The sequence below is a fragment of the Colletes latitarsis genome, chromosome 9 (assembly GCF_051014445.1).
Source record: "Colletes latitarsis isolate SP2378_abdomen chromosome 9, iyColLati1, whole genome shotgun sequence".
NCBI lineage: Eukaryota > Metazoa > Arthropoda > Insecta > Hymenoptera > Colletidae > Colletes > Colletes latitarsis.
This window is the reverse complement of record NC_135142.1, coordinates 9905334-9920710: the sequence shown is the minus strand read 5'-3', so window position 1 is coordinate 9920710 and position 15377 is coordinate 9905334.

The window sequence follows — 15377 nt, the reverse complement described above, 5'->3', positions numbered from 1 at the left end:
TTTCCATGTCTTTGATGTAACTTTGATTGCACACACCTTTCTATATTTCTTTTCTTTTCTTTTCTTTTCTTTGTTGTTTTTTCAATTTTTTGATAATGTTGATAATGTTTATCCAGAATAGATTCTGAAGAATCTTTGTCTTTACGAGAAAATAAGTAAAGTAACGTTGTAGAATTAATGTAGTTTGATTTCAGTACCATCGGAAACAAAACAATTCCCATTAGAAAAAAGTAAAAGCATCATTGTCATGAAATATTAAAGTTAATTAATGATCAGTATATCATATATTAGTTTCTTCAAGCGAAACGTTGTTAAATTAGTCTTATACACTGGTATTGGTTTTACTGTTACTATGAACTGCACTGCGTTGAACATCAGCAGTGCTTTCTCTCTGCGAGTTGTGTCTTGTGTTGTGTCTTAGTTGTGTCCCGATTGTATTTTAATATTTTCTATATAGAAAAGAAAATTGTTCCCCTCTCAGATCATCTGGAATATGCTCTTGAATGCTATGTAAAACTACCTATATTGCTGTCATTGATGTCAGTTTCATCTGGCGACATGAATTCTAATTTATTTTCTTCTTTCTGAAATACGTTTTGTCTAGTAAATTGTATTTGAGTTAAACGGTCATAGGCCACCACAAGCTTTAAAAGCATTTCCTTCTTCATGGAATTTATATATGGTATGATATATATATTGGTGCGAAATTCACCTTCGTAATGGGTTTAGTCTACCTACGTACTTTGTCTATGTTCCTGTACTACCTTTCGCCATGCAACTTTTAATCGTCTAAATATTCCTACATCGCATGGCTGGAAAATATGAGTTGCATTAGGTAATATACAAAAAAGTAAAATGAGTTTACTCAAAACAAAAATTATGTAAATTGAAATTTATGCAGGACCTGCGACCATCTAATAATACCAGTATAGGAAAGGTGACTCCATTCTCAACCATTTATGGGCTACACACAATATATGTATTAGTGTGGGGGGATTGAAATGAATTCGGTCAAGGTGTAATTTCATTAATATTGATTTAATATATACAGGGTGTTTGGCCACCCCTGGGAAAAATTTTAATGGGAGATTCTAGAAGCCAAAATAAGACGAAAATTAAGAATATCAATTTTTCGACTGAGGTTTCGTTAAAAAGTAGTTATTAATAACATTAAATAAAAAAATTTCAAATCGTTCTGAAAAAATTATTTTTGGTCGCGGAGGTCAGTTAGAATCGTACCCCCGAAATCCTACTCAGTTTCGACAAAAAAAATTCAAGTAAAAAAGAATTTCGAATCGTCTTGGAAGAATTAGTTTTCGTTGCAGGGGTCAGTTACAAGCATTTTTTTTTTTGGTCGACAGCCGGATTGAACGATTTTAATGTTTCAAACAGCAACACAACGCATATTTTAATGGAGAATATGTAGAGATGTTGGAAAAGTTGTTCCTTGACCCCGTAAAGTGAGAAAAATCCCATATAACTGGTCAAATTTTCAAACAGCCCCCGCAACTCCTACTGATATAGTGAATAGTGAATATATTCCAATGAAACGTTTTTTTTCGCGAGTAGAGCTCATGGGTACCTACACAAAGAGTATTATTAAACAACTATTTTACAAACTGAATAAAAATCAGAAAGGAATTTTTAAGAAAAATCGACAGACAGTGCCTAAATTTTTCGACGAAAGAAAAAGAAAATTTCAAATCGTTCTGAAAAAATTACTTTCGGTTTCGGGGGTCAATTACAATTATTTTCGGTGAATAGACATACCACATACGAAATCCTGCGCATTTTCGAGAAAAAAATTCGAAAGTAAGAGCGGAACTTTAAACGTCAATAACTTGTGTAGTATCGTATTACTCCATCAACAAATTGGTATTCTTGATTTTCATCCTACTTTAACCTCTAGAATCTCCCATTACAATTTCTCCCAGGGGATTCTAGAGACCAAAGTAAGACGAAAATCAAGAATACCAATTTGTTAATGGAGGCTTTATTAAAAAGTTATTAACGTTTAAAGTTCCGCCCGTACTGAATTTCTTTCTCGAAAATGCGCATGATTAGGGGGGTATGACGATTCACCCAAAATGGTTGTAAGTAATCCCCGCAACCGATAACAATTTTTCCAAAACGATTTGAAATTTTTCTTTTCCATCGAAAAAATTTCACACATTCTCGAATTTTTATCTCGAAAGTGGGTAAGATTTCGGAGGTATGTGTATTCACCAAAAATGATTGCAATTGACCCCCGCAACCGATAACAATTTTTCCAGAACGATTTGAAATTTTTGAGTTTAATTGTTAATAACTTTTCAACGTAGCCTCTATCAACAAATTGGTATTCTTGATTTTCGTCTGTATTTTCGTATTTTGGCATCTAGAATCCCCCATTAAAATTTTTCCCAGGGGTGGCCGAACACCCTGTACATATGTGTTCCCCGAGCAGGAAAACGACTTTTCGCTAAAATCATGAAAGTAAAAATTCTGTCCAAATGAGGAGTAGGAGTGATTTTCTAAGTAATTTTTATGTAAAAGTATAGATTGAGAAAGTGGCACGTGAGGAACGTACGTAACCTAGATCGATGCACGTGTTTTACTGCACCGGGCACGAACGTACGACGATTTACACACACACAGTCAATATCGCCGGTTTTTACAAAAGGTAAAGTCTTAAGTAAACATTTTGTTTTATAATTTTCTATTAAAGCCTCTGTAAGTTTTATCGCTTTTGCATTCTTGCAACTTAATTTAATTGGTTGTTTTTTGGAAAACAGATAAAACTATAAAAAGAATAAAAAACGGTTTTTACGAGTCCTGTACCTATGTTTAGTTCAGAATTTCGAATTCAGCGGTAAAAGTATGTAAATCTATATTATCCAATACACAGGACATAAAGGTAAGAGGAATGGATATTTTTACCAATATATTCATATTCTTAAATATCTGAATATTCTTCCTACTTGACCGACTTACTTTATAAATATATTTTTTAGGGACACGTGTCGTTCGGTTGAAGGAAACAGGATATCTATACAGTGTATAGGTATTCAAAAACCCTTGGGAAAAATTTTAGACTTTGTTGAAAAGTTATGGAACATTAATTATATTCCTAGCAAACGGCCCGTTCACGGATCGGGGTGAGTTATACATTATTCGATTCGCCTAATTCAGTACATTATTGATATGCATTTCTATGCATCTGTGGAAATTCGTTATTTTTTTATAAACTGTTACTGTTATTGTTAGAAATATGACTTAAAATTCGTTAGTTTCTTTAGTGTTTAGGAGTGTGTGTGTGTGTTTGTGAGAGAAGCACACGTCGAGGAATGTTCTTTTAGTTTTTAAGTTTTCTTTTCACAATGGAAAATAAGTGTGTTTGTTTTGTAACAAGATTCATTATAATAAATAATATAAACAGTATTTTAACATGGTAGCAGAGGTCCGTGGTTTGTTCGTTAACAGTAAAGAAAAGAAATTTAGTTGTGAAAGGAAGATAACCTAAGTTTGAAGCATGGCAAGTGAAAAAAAGGACGATTTCATGTTACAAATATTTTATGGAACTGGAAATTCAGGCTAAATTTATTTTTAGAAATGAAAGACTGTAACGAGGTTATTCTACATGATGAAAGACCGGCTGAAATAAGAGTCGAAGATTGGAATAAAAAAGGAAATTAAAGCAAAAAGTTACATCGTAAACAGTATTTCAAACACTCAGTTAGAATTAATAATTTCAGAAACGACTGCGAAAAATATGATTGCAAAGCTTGACGAAATTTATCTAGTTAAAAACAGTGCAGTAAAGCTATTGTGTAAAAGAAGATTGTTAGAATTAAAAATGAAAGAAGGTGAAAATCCAAGTGACTTCTTTAACGAATTTGAAACGCATATAAATAGGCTCAAAAATACTGGTGAGACTGTGAATGAAGAGGATAAATTGAATTATCTGTTATTAACGTTAACTTCTCACGTATTGTTGATATTATTGATGCACTGCCAACGAAGGAGAAAACAGTTGAGTATGTAAAATCTAAATTACTGTTAGAGTATCAAAAGAGAAACGGTAAAAGTTACTACTTTGAGTACAGCAGAAATTACACTCGCACGTTTAGTTCAAATTTAACTAAAAATCCTAGAGGTCATAGGTTTCGACACGTACAACGCAATCAGAACAAGTATCTCAATTCAAAGGATAATCAGCATAGCAGTGCAACGACTACTGAAGCGGTATGTTAAGTCAGTGTAATAAGTCAGGGCACATCCAACGTTACTGCCCAGAAAACTTTAATAATTATTACAAAATGCAACCTTTTCAAACATATACAAAATAGACACGATAGAAAAGTGGCTGGAAATTCGAGTCTAGATGACAGTAGAAATTACAATTCATTCAAGGTTGAAGTAATGAAAAGTAGCAAAATAGAAGAAGTAGAAATATTAAATGGCTACTAGATAGTGGTTGCTCAGATCACATAATAAACACAGATGAGTACTTTTATGAATCCAAAAATCTACAAAACCCGGTTGATATTAAAGTTGGTGATGGTTTTAAACTAATATCTGGAAAAATTGGTAATGTAATGATTAACATTAATGATAAGTCGGAGGAAATAAAGATTAAAAATGTATATACTATGTACCAGAAATGAAACAAAACTTACTAAGTGTCTCTTGTATTTGTAAATCAAAACAATTAAAAATAATGTTTGAGAAAGACAATGAATTACAATAAAATTTGTAATTCGAAAGAAAAACTCATTGCTATTGCTGTTAAAAGAAATAAACTCTTTGAATTAAATGGAGAAGTTGCCAGACTTGAGAATAAGAAAACAAGTACGTACACTAGTTCAATGGGAATTTCAAATATAGAAAAATGGCATAGATATATACTTTGTCACACAAATTTTAGAGATTTAAAATATTTGTGTGAAGCTCAGCTGCTAAATGGAACACCGGTGAAACTCGAAAACGAATTTATAAAATGCGAAGTTTGTCCGGAGAATAAAATGACAAATTTGAAATTTAAAAACAAACGTACAAGAGCAAATGATTTGTTACAAATAGTCCATACAGATGTCCATGGTCCAATAACTCAGACAGGTCATAATGGTGAGAAATACTTTGTGTCTTTTATAGATGATTTCAGTAAAATTGCTGTTGTGTATTGCATAAAACAAAAAAGTGATGTTTTTTATTGCTTCATTAGGTATATTAGGAAATTAGTAAAAAATCAAACTGGAAAAAGTATTAAAGAAATTCGATGTGACAATGGAAGAGAATCATATCTTAACAAAAACTTTGATGAATTAGCGAAACGAGAAGGTATTTATTTGAAACCAGGACCAGCATACACACACGAATTGAACGGAGTCGCCGAAAGGCACAACAGAACGATAATGGATTGTGCACGCTGCTTGCTGTCAGAGGCAAATGTCGACAAGTTTTATTGGCCAGAATGTATTTACACGGCTGGCTACATTGGAAATCGCCTATTAGCAAACACAAGAATAAGAAAAACACCATATGAAATATTTTTTAATAAAAGGGCTGATGTTTCAAACTTACACTTATATGGAAGCACTGCTTTTGTACGAATTCCCGAGGCATGCAGATATTCAAAGCTAAATCCAAAGGCCGAAAAAGGAATTAATATTAATAGGGTATACAGATATTGGTTAATGACAAAATAGTTGTAAGTCGTCACGTGCAAGATATACCATTTATAGAAATACTGATAACGAAGAAAAATACGAAGGGGAAACGCCAAAAGAAGAAGAAGAAGAAGAAGAAGAAGAAGAAGAAAGAGTTTTGAAAATAAAAGAAAATAAAACTGACGATGATCAATGCAGCAAAACTGAGGAAGTTAAATAAGATACACGCCCCAAGCGTAACATAATGTGTGAAATGTTGTGAAATTTGATGATCATGTCGTATATACAAACTATTGCAATGCTTTGATACCTGAAAACTACCAAGAACCATTGAACTGCGAAGAGTCAAGAAAATGGAAAGCGGCTATGAAACAAGAACTTGATGGTTTAAAAGGAAACGACACATGGGATTTGGTCAACGTTCCAATAAATAAGAAAATAATTGAAGTAAAGTGGATATATAGAATTAAGACAGATGGAGTATGCAAAGCGCGCATTGTCGCCAAAGTCGCATTTCCAACAGTTGTACCAAAGCGATGAAGAAGTTTATTCACCGGTTGCAAGAATGAGCACGCTAAAGGTGTTGCTGTCAATTGCATGTGTTAAAAATTTAAAAATAGAACAAATGGATGTTCAAACAGCTTTTTTAAACGGAAATATCAAGTCTGAAGTTTACATCTACCCTCCTGATGGTAGTAATATACAGTCAGATAAGGTTTGTTTACTTAAGAAGGCGCTTTATGGATTGAGAGAAAGTCCACGTGACTGGTATGATTGTTTTCATAATTACATGATAAGCTTGCATTTTAAAAGATCTGATTATGATTACTGTCTGTATACTGGAGAGATAAACGACACAAAAATATATATTATTTTATATGTGGATGATATATTAATCAGTGGTATAAATGAAATGGCTATAGATGAAGTTAAGATCATGCTTAATAAACGATTTCGCATGAAAGACTTGGGACAAATAAAGCAATACTTGGGAATTGAAGTACAACGTAACCAAAGTAAAGACGAAATATACTTGAATCAAGAAAAATATATTGAAAATCTTAGTCATAAGTACGGAATAATAAATAGTAAAAGGTTCGATACACCTATGGAAATGAATCGAAAAATTGAACCTGCTGATATAGTGGATGAAGAACTGAAATATAGGAATTTAATTGGAGCATTATTGTATATTGCAAATGGTACTCGCCCAGACATTTCATTTGCGGTCAATTACCTAAGTCGATTCCAAAATAGCTATGACAGCACACGTGTTCTAAAATACTTGTATCACACTCGTTCCATAAATCTTGTTTATAACTCAACTACTCAGGAAATAATGGATGCATTTGTTGACGCTGATTGGGCTGCAGACACTACGGACAGAAAATCGACTACAGGGATAATCATACGAGTTTTTGGAAATGTAGTACTATGGAAATCGCAAAAACAAAAAATTGTCTCCAGAGCCTCAACGCATGCTGAATACTACGCTCTTGCTGATTGTGTAGAAGAAATCATTCCAATTAAGGGCATTTTATCTGTTTTTGACGTGAAGAATGACAATCCAGTAAAAATATATGAAGACAATATTGGAGCGATAGCCTTATCAAAAAATGGAAAATTTTCAAAAAATTCCAAGCATATAGATATAAGTTATCATTTTGTTTATGATTATGAAAAAAGGGACTAATAAGTGTGACTACGGACGATCAAATTGCAGATGTACTGACTAAATCGTTAGGAAAGGCAAAATTTTTGTTGTTGTTTTGATAAATTTTAAGTCAAGAAGGCGTGTTAGAAATATGACTTAAAATTCGTTAGTTTCTTTAGTGTTTAGGAGTTTACCGTTTCAGATAAGAGGGGTAGTGTGGTGTGTGTGTGTGTGTGTGTGTGTGTGTGAAAGAAGCACATGTAGAGGAATGTTCTTTTAGTTTTTAAGTTTTCTTTTCACAATGGAAAATAAGTGTGTTTGTTTTGTAACAAGATTCATTATAATAAATAATATAAACAGTATTTTAACAGTTATTATAAAAAGTTACAGTAAAAAAGTAAGGTCAAGTAGATTTTTTGACAGGTTCACAGATAGAAACTAGTGACCATCGTTGCTATGTTCATTTTAAAAATTATAAATAATTTATCTAATTGGATCTATTCTACATTGTCAAATGGGAATTTGTAGAAGAATTTGTATGATGCATAAAAATCATTTTTTTAGGCATAGAACTTCCACGAGTCGGTCAGGTGGACAGTATTAAAACCAGGTATGTAGACAGTACATGCAGCAACAGTAAAAAATGTCTCCCCGTCGCTGACAGTGTTTACAATATATAGTAAATTACTATTGTACGCAGTACGTTGGTTTAACTTGTTTTTATTATTAAATTTCATTATCATCTAAGTCTGGTATATTTTGATTTTTTACAGAATCGATCATCATCAAATGAAATTTCTGAAATTTCTTTTAAGAACTGATTAAATAAATCATCCTTTCCTTGCTTGGAAGGTTTATAAAACACGTAATGGCTTAAGTACCCAATGAAATTATCTTTTTTGCTGAAAATAGAAAATATAATATTTATTATTTTGTATTATATGTTAGAAAAACATATTAAAAAACGTGTGGAACTGCAAATACTAACCGACAATATTCAGGCAAAAAGTGTTTACTATGCTTCCACGTAGTTTCTGTTTTATTCGTATGAGCGCCTGTTTCTGGATCTTTAAAATGTAAACTATTTACGGTTTACGGTGAGATGTTTATACCCTTATTTTTTAAAAGCCATTGCATTATATAAAGATATTTGAAAAGCAAAGAACGTGGTTTTCTAAAAACAAACTCAGTTACAGATATTGTTTTAAAATTACCATATATGCTAACATATAATTATGAGCAATGTCGTGATATTATATAACTAACATTAAATAAAAATACTGCGCAGCAATTGTGGAAGGGTAGAGTAGATAGAGACTGATGAATCAACATTTTGTTGTAGAAATAATGGCACAGAGGCCATTTGAAAATTAATCACGGCGTCAATTTTCAAGATCTCATTACTGATGCTTACATGAATTAAATTGAAGACACCACTTTTTTCTAACATATAATACTATCAATATTTTATATTTTCAATAAGAGTAACTTCATTGGATACCTGAGCCATTATGTATTTAGTAAATGTATATATAATAGAAAGATGGTGATTTATTCAATGAGATATTTGCAGAAATAGCAGAAATTTCATTCAATAAATGTTATTGTTAACAAATTAGCATTTGACTAGCTGGCATTTTGAACACAGGTAACGACAGTCACTTGTTTCCACCTGTGAACCTGTCAGAATATATTTAAAATACTTAGTTACTTTGTAAAAATACCGAATTTCCGCAGATAATGAAATGCATATACTAATGAAATAATATACTGAATTAGACGAATCGAATTACGTATAACTCATCCCGATCGTTGAACGGGTCGTTTGCTAGGAATATACCAAAAAACGTTCTTGACAAGTCTATAAAATACTTCAGTTCACTTTCATTATTAGATGCGTTGACTTTAATTCTATAAATTATAATGATAAGTTCAAGATTTTACAGAAAGAGTTTATTTGTAATATTAAAGATTTCCTATATAAGGACAAGAAGAATACTTTTACCAATATCTATCCATCTATCTTAATATTCTTCCCACTTGGCCCACTTACTTTAACGAGCCTGAGTAAATCATCAGTACTATCTCTATTTTTATTAATAAAATGAATCTGTGATTCCATATCCAAAGATATAGTAAAAGCTACAAAATTCAGATTATTCAAGTTACTTCTATCACTCATCAAATTTTTTATGAAATTCTATGCTAATTCATGCTCTTTAAAATATTTATAATCTACTGGGACTTCATTAACTTTATGTTTTAATAAATCAATAATCAAAGTATCTATAATTAATATTAAAATCAAATAACAGTGTCAAAATAGTATTAATATTATCTTTTATTAATACTACTGGTATTTAAATTTTATTAAATATTTCAAATCTGTTATCACCTTGTTCAAATAATTTATTACTAGTTTTGACAATATATTTTGGGATGGATTTTTTTAGAATGATAGCAATTCAGTTATGAATTTTTATGAGGAACAAAGGGTTATTATTATACAATTAACATGTATATAATTCATTAACTTGCCCATTTAGGGGTAACATGTTATGCATAAATAGAGATTTACATACTTGTATAAATACCCACACTAAAATCATGTAAATATCTAAATCATTTTTAAATCTATGATTTGGAAAATTTTAGGGACATGGAACTTAATTCATCCTATATCTTACAGTTTTATCGTCAACACGTGGCCAACACGTATGCGAAGAAGGCAAAATCATGAGCCAGATGCGGGCATAACCCAGACCTAACCCAGACCTAACCGGTGTTATCCTCTAAAATAATGATCGAAACCAGGTTTAATTGACTGCTTCAGTGTGTTACCACATTACTACGTGATTCAAACACGAAAAAAAGCCAGGATCTAGCCAACAAGTTTGCGAAAAAGGCGAAAGTATAAGCCAGATGCGCGCATATCCCAGACCTAACCCAGACCTAACCGGTGTTATCCTCTAAAATATTGATCGAAACCAGGTTTAATTGACTGCTTCAGTGTGTTACCACATTACTACGTGATTCAAACACGGAAAAAACCCAGGATCTGGCCAACAAGTATGCGAAGAAGGCAAAATCATGAGCCAGATGCCGGCATAACCCAGACCTAACCCAGACCTAACCGGCGTTATCCTCTAAAATATTGATCGAAACCAGGTTTAATTGACTGCTTCACTGTGGTACCACATTACTACGTGATTCAAACACGGAAAATACCCAGGATCTGGCCAACAAGTTTGCGTAAAAGGCGAAAGTATAAGCCAGATGCGCGCAAATCCCAGACCTAACCCAGATCTAACCGGTGTTATCCTCTAAAATATTGATCGAAACCAGGTTTAATTGACTGCTTCAGTGTGTTACCACATTACTACGTGATTCAAACACGAAAAAACCCCAGGATCTGGCCAACAAGTTTGCGAAAAAGGCGAAAGTATAAGCCAGATGCGCGCATATCCCAGACCTAACCCAGACCTAACCGGTGTTATCCTCTAAAATATTGATCGAAACCAGGTTTAATTGACTGCTTCAGTGTGTTACCACATTACTACGTGATTCAAACACGGAAAAAACCCAGGATCTGGCCAACAAGTATGCGAAGAAGGCAAAATCATGAGCCAGATGCCGGCATAACCCAGACCTAACCCAGACCTAACCGGCGTTATCCTCTAAAATATTGATCGAAACCAGGTTTAATTGACTGCTTCACTGTGGTACCACATTACTACGTGATTCAAACACGGAAAATACCCAGGATCTGGCCAACAAGTTTGCGTAAAAGGCGAAAGTATAAGCCAGATGCGCGCAAATCCCAGACCTAACCCAGATCTAACCGGTGTTATCCTCTAAAATATTGATCGAAACCAGGTTTAATTGACTGCTTCAGTGTGTTACCACATTACTACGTGATTCAAACACGAAAAAACCCCAGGATCTGGCCAACAAGTTTGCGAAAAAGGCGAAAGTATAAGCCAGATGCGCGCATATCCCAGACCTAACCCAGACCTAACCGGTGTTATCCTCTAAAATATTGATCGAAACCAGGTTTAATTGACTGCTTCAGTGTGTTCCCACATTACTACGTGATTCAAACACGAAAAAAACCCAGGATCTGGCCAACAAGTATGCGAAGAAGGCAAAATCATGAGCCAGATGCGGGCATAACCCAGACCTAACCCAGACCTAACCGGTGTTATCCTCTAAAATATTGATCGAAACCAGGTTTAATTGACTGCTTCAGTGTGTTCCCACATTACTACGTGATTCCAACACGAAAAAAACTCAGGATCTGTCCAACAAGTATGCGAAAAAGGCGAAAGCATAAGCCAGATGCGCGCATATCCCAGACCTAACCCAGACCTAACCGGTGTTATCCTCTAAAATATTGATCGAAACCAGGTTTAATTGACTGCTTCAGTGTGTTACCACATTACTACGTGATTCAAACACCGAAAAAACCCAGGATCTGGCCAACAAGTATGCGAAGAAGGCAAAATCATGAGCCAGATGCCGGCATAACCCAGACCTAACCCAGACCTAACCGGCGTTATCCTCTAAAATATTGATCGAAACCAGGTTTAATTGACTGCTTCACTGTGGTACCACATTACTGCGTGATTGAAACCCGAAAAAATCCCAGGATCTAGCCAACAAGTTTGCGAAAAAGGCGAAAGTATAAGCCAGATGCGCGCATATCCCAGACTTAACCCAGACCTAACCGGTGTTATCCTCTGAAATATTGATCGAAACCAGGTTTAATTGACTGCTTCAGTCTGTTACCACATTACTACGTGATTCAAACACGAAAAAACCCCAGGATCTGGCCAACAAGTATGCGAAGAAGGCAAAATCATGAGCCAGATGCGGGCATAACCCAGATCTAACCCAGACCTAACCGGTGTTATCCTCTAAAATACTGTCCGAATCCAGGTTCAATTGACTGCCTCAGTGTGGTACAACATTACTACGTGATTCAAACACGGAAAAAACCCAGGATCTGGCCAACAAGTTTGCGAAAAAGGCGAAAGCATAAGCCAGATGCGCGCATATCCCAGACCTAACCCAGACCTAACCGGTGTTATCCTCTAAAATATTGATCGAAACCAGGTTTAATTGACTGCTTCAGTGTGTTCCCACATTACTACGTGATTCAAACACGAAAAAAACCCAGGATCTGGCCAACAAGTATGCGAAGAAGGCAAAATCATGAGCCAGATGCGGGCATAACCCAGACCTAACCCAGACCTAACCGGTGTTATCCTCTAAAATACTGTCCGAATCCAGGTTTAATTGACTGCCTCAGTGTGGTACAACATTACTACGTGATTCAAACACGGAAAAAACCCAGGATCTGGCCAACAAGTTTGCGAAAAAGGCGAAAGCATAAGCCAGATGCGCGCATATCCCAGACCTAACCCAGACCTAACCGGTGTTATCCTCTAAAATATTGATCGAAGCCAGGTTTAATTGACTGCTTCAGTCTGTTACCACATTACTACGTGATTCAAACACGAAAAAACCCCAGGATCTGGCCAACAAGTATGCGAAGAAGGCAAAATCATGAGCCAGATGCGGGCATAACCCAGATCTAACCCAGACCTAACCGGTGTTATCCTCTAAAATACTGTCCGAATCCAGGTTCAATTGACAGCCTCAGTGTGGTACAACATTACTACGTGATTCAAACACGGAAAAAACCCAGGACCTGGCCAACAAGTTTGCGAAAAAGGCGAAAGCATAAGCCAGATGCGCGCATATCCCAGACCTAACCCAGACCTAACCGGTGTTATCCTCTAAAATATTGATCGAAACCAGGTTTAATTGACTGCTTCAGTGTGTTACCACATTACTACGTGATTCAAACACGGAAAAAACCCAGGATCTGGCCAACAAGTATGCGAAGAAGGCAAAATCATGAGCCAGATGCGGGCATAACGCAGACCTAACCCAGACCTAACCGGTGTTATCCTCTAAAATATTGATCGAAACCAGGTTTAATTGACTGCTTCAGTGTGTTACCACATTACTACGTGATTCAAACACCAAAAAAACCCAGGATCTGGCCAACAAGTTTGCGAAAAAGGCGAAAGTATAAGCCAGATGCGCGCATTTCCCAGACCTAACCCAGACCTAACCGGTGTTATCCTCTGAAATATTGATCGAAACCAGGTTTAATTGACTGCTTCAGTGTGTTACCATATTACTACGTGATTCAAACACGAAAAAAACCCAGGATCTGGCCAACAAGTATGCGAAGAAGGCAAAGTCATGAGCCAGATGCGGGCATATCCCGGACCTATCCCAGACCTAACCGGTGTTATCCTCTGAAATATTGATCGAAACCAGGTTTAATTGACTGCTTCAGTGTGTTACCACATTACTACGTGATTCAAACACGAAAAAAACCCAGGATCTGGCCAACAAGTATGCGAAGAAGGCAAAATCATGAGCCAGATGCGGGCATAACCCAGACCTCACCCAGACCTAACCGGTGTTATCCTCTAAAATACTGTACGAATCCAGGTTTAATTGACTGCCTCAGTGTGGTACAACATTACTACGTGATTCAAACACGGAAAAAACCCAGGATCTGGCCAACAAGTTTGCGAAAAAGGCGAAAGCATAAGCCAGATGCGCGCATATCCCAGACCTAACCCATACCTAACCGGTGTTATCCTCTAAAATATTGATCGAAACCAGGTTTAATTGACTGCTTCAGTGTATTACCACATTACTACGTGATTCAAACACGAAAAAACCCCAGGATCTGGCCAGCAAGTATGCGAAGAAGGCAAAATCATGAGCCAGATGCGGGCATAACCCAGACCTAACCCAGACCTAACCGGTGTTATCCTCTAAAATATTGATCGAAACCAGGTTTTATTGATTGCTTCAGTGTGTTACCACATTACTACGTGATTCAAACACGAAAAAAACCCAGGATCTGGCCAACAAGTATGCGAAGAAGGCAAAATCATGAGCCAGATGCGGGCATATCCCGGACCTAACCCAGACCTAACCGATGTTATCCTCAGAAATATTGATCGAAACCAGGTTTAATTGACTGCGTCAGTGTGGTACCACATTACTACGTGATTCAAACACGAAAAAAACCCAGGATCTGGCCAACAAGTATGCGAAGAAGGCAAAATCATGAGCCAGATGCGGGCATATCCTGGACCTAACCCAGACCTAACCGGTGTTATCCTCTGAGATATTGATCGAAACCAGGTTTAATTGACTGCCTCAGTGTGGTACCACATTACTACGTGATTCAAACACGGAAAAAACCAAGGATCTGGCCAACAAGTATGCGAAGTAGGCGAAAGTATAAGCCAGATGCGCGCATTTCCCAGACCTAACCCAGACCTAACCGGTGTTATCCTCTGAAATATTGATCGAAACCAGGTTTAATTGACTGCCTCAGTGTGGTACCACATTACTACGTGATTCAAACACGGAAAAAACCAAGGATCTGGCCAACAAGTATGCGAAGAAGGCAAAATCATGAGCCAGATGCGGGCATAACCCAGACCTAACCCAGACCTAACCGGTGTTATCCTCTAAAATATTCGTCGAAACCAGGTTTAATTGACTGCTTCAGTGTGTTACCACATTACTACGTGATTCAAACACGGAAAAAATCCAGGATCTGGCCAACAAGTTTGCGAAAAAGGCGAAAGTACAAGCCAGATGCGCGCATTTCCCAGACCTGACCCAGACCTAACCGGTGTTATCCTCTGAAATATTGATCGAAACCAGGTTTAATTGACTGCTTCAGTGTATTACCACATTACTACGTGATTCAAACACGAAAAAAACCCAGGATCTGGCCAACAAGTTTGCGAAAAAGGCGATAGTATAAGCCAGATGCGCGCATTTCCCAGACCTAACCCAGACCTAACCGGTGTTATCCTCTGAAATATTGATCGAAACCAGGTTTAATTGACTGCTTCAGTGTGTTACCACATTACTACGTGATTCAAACACGAAAAAAACCCAGGATCTGGCCAACAAGTTTGCGAAAAAGGCGATAGTATAAGCCAGATGCGCGCATTTCCCAGACC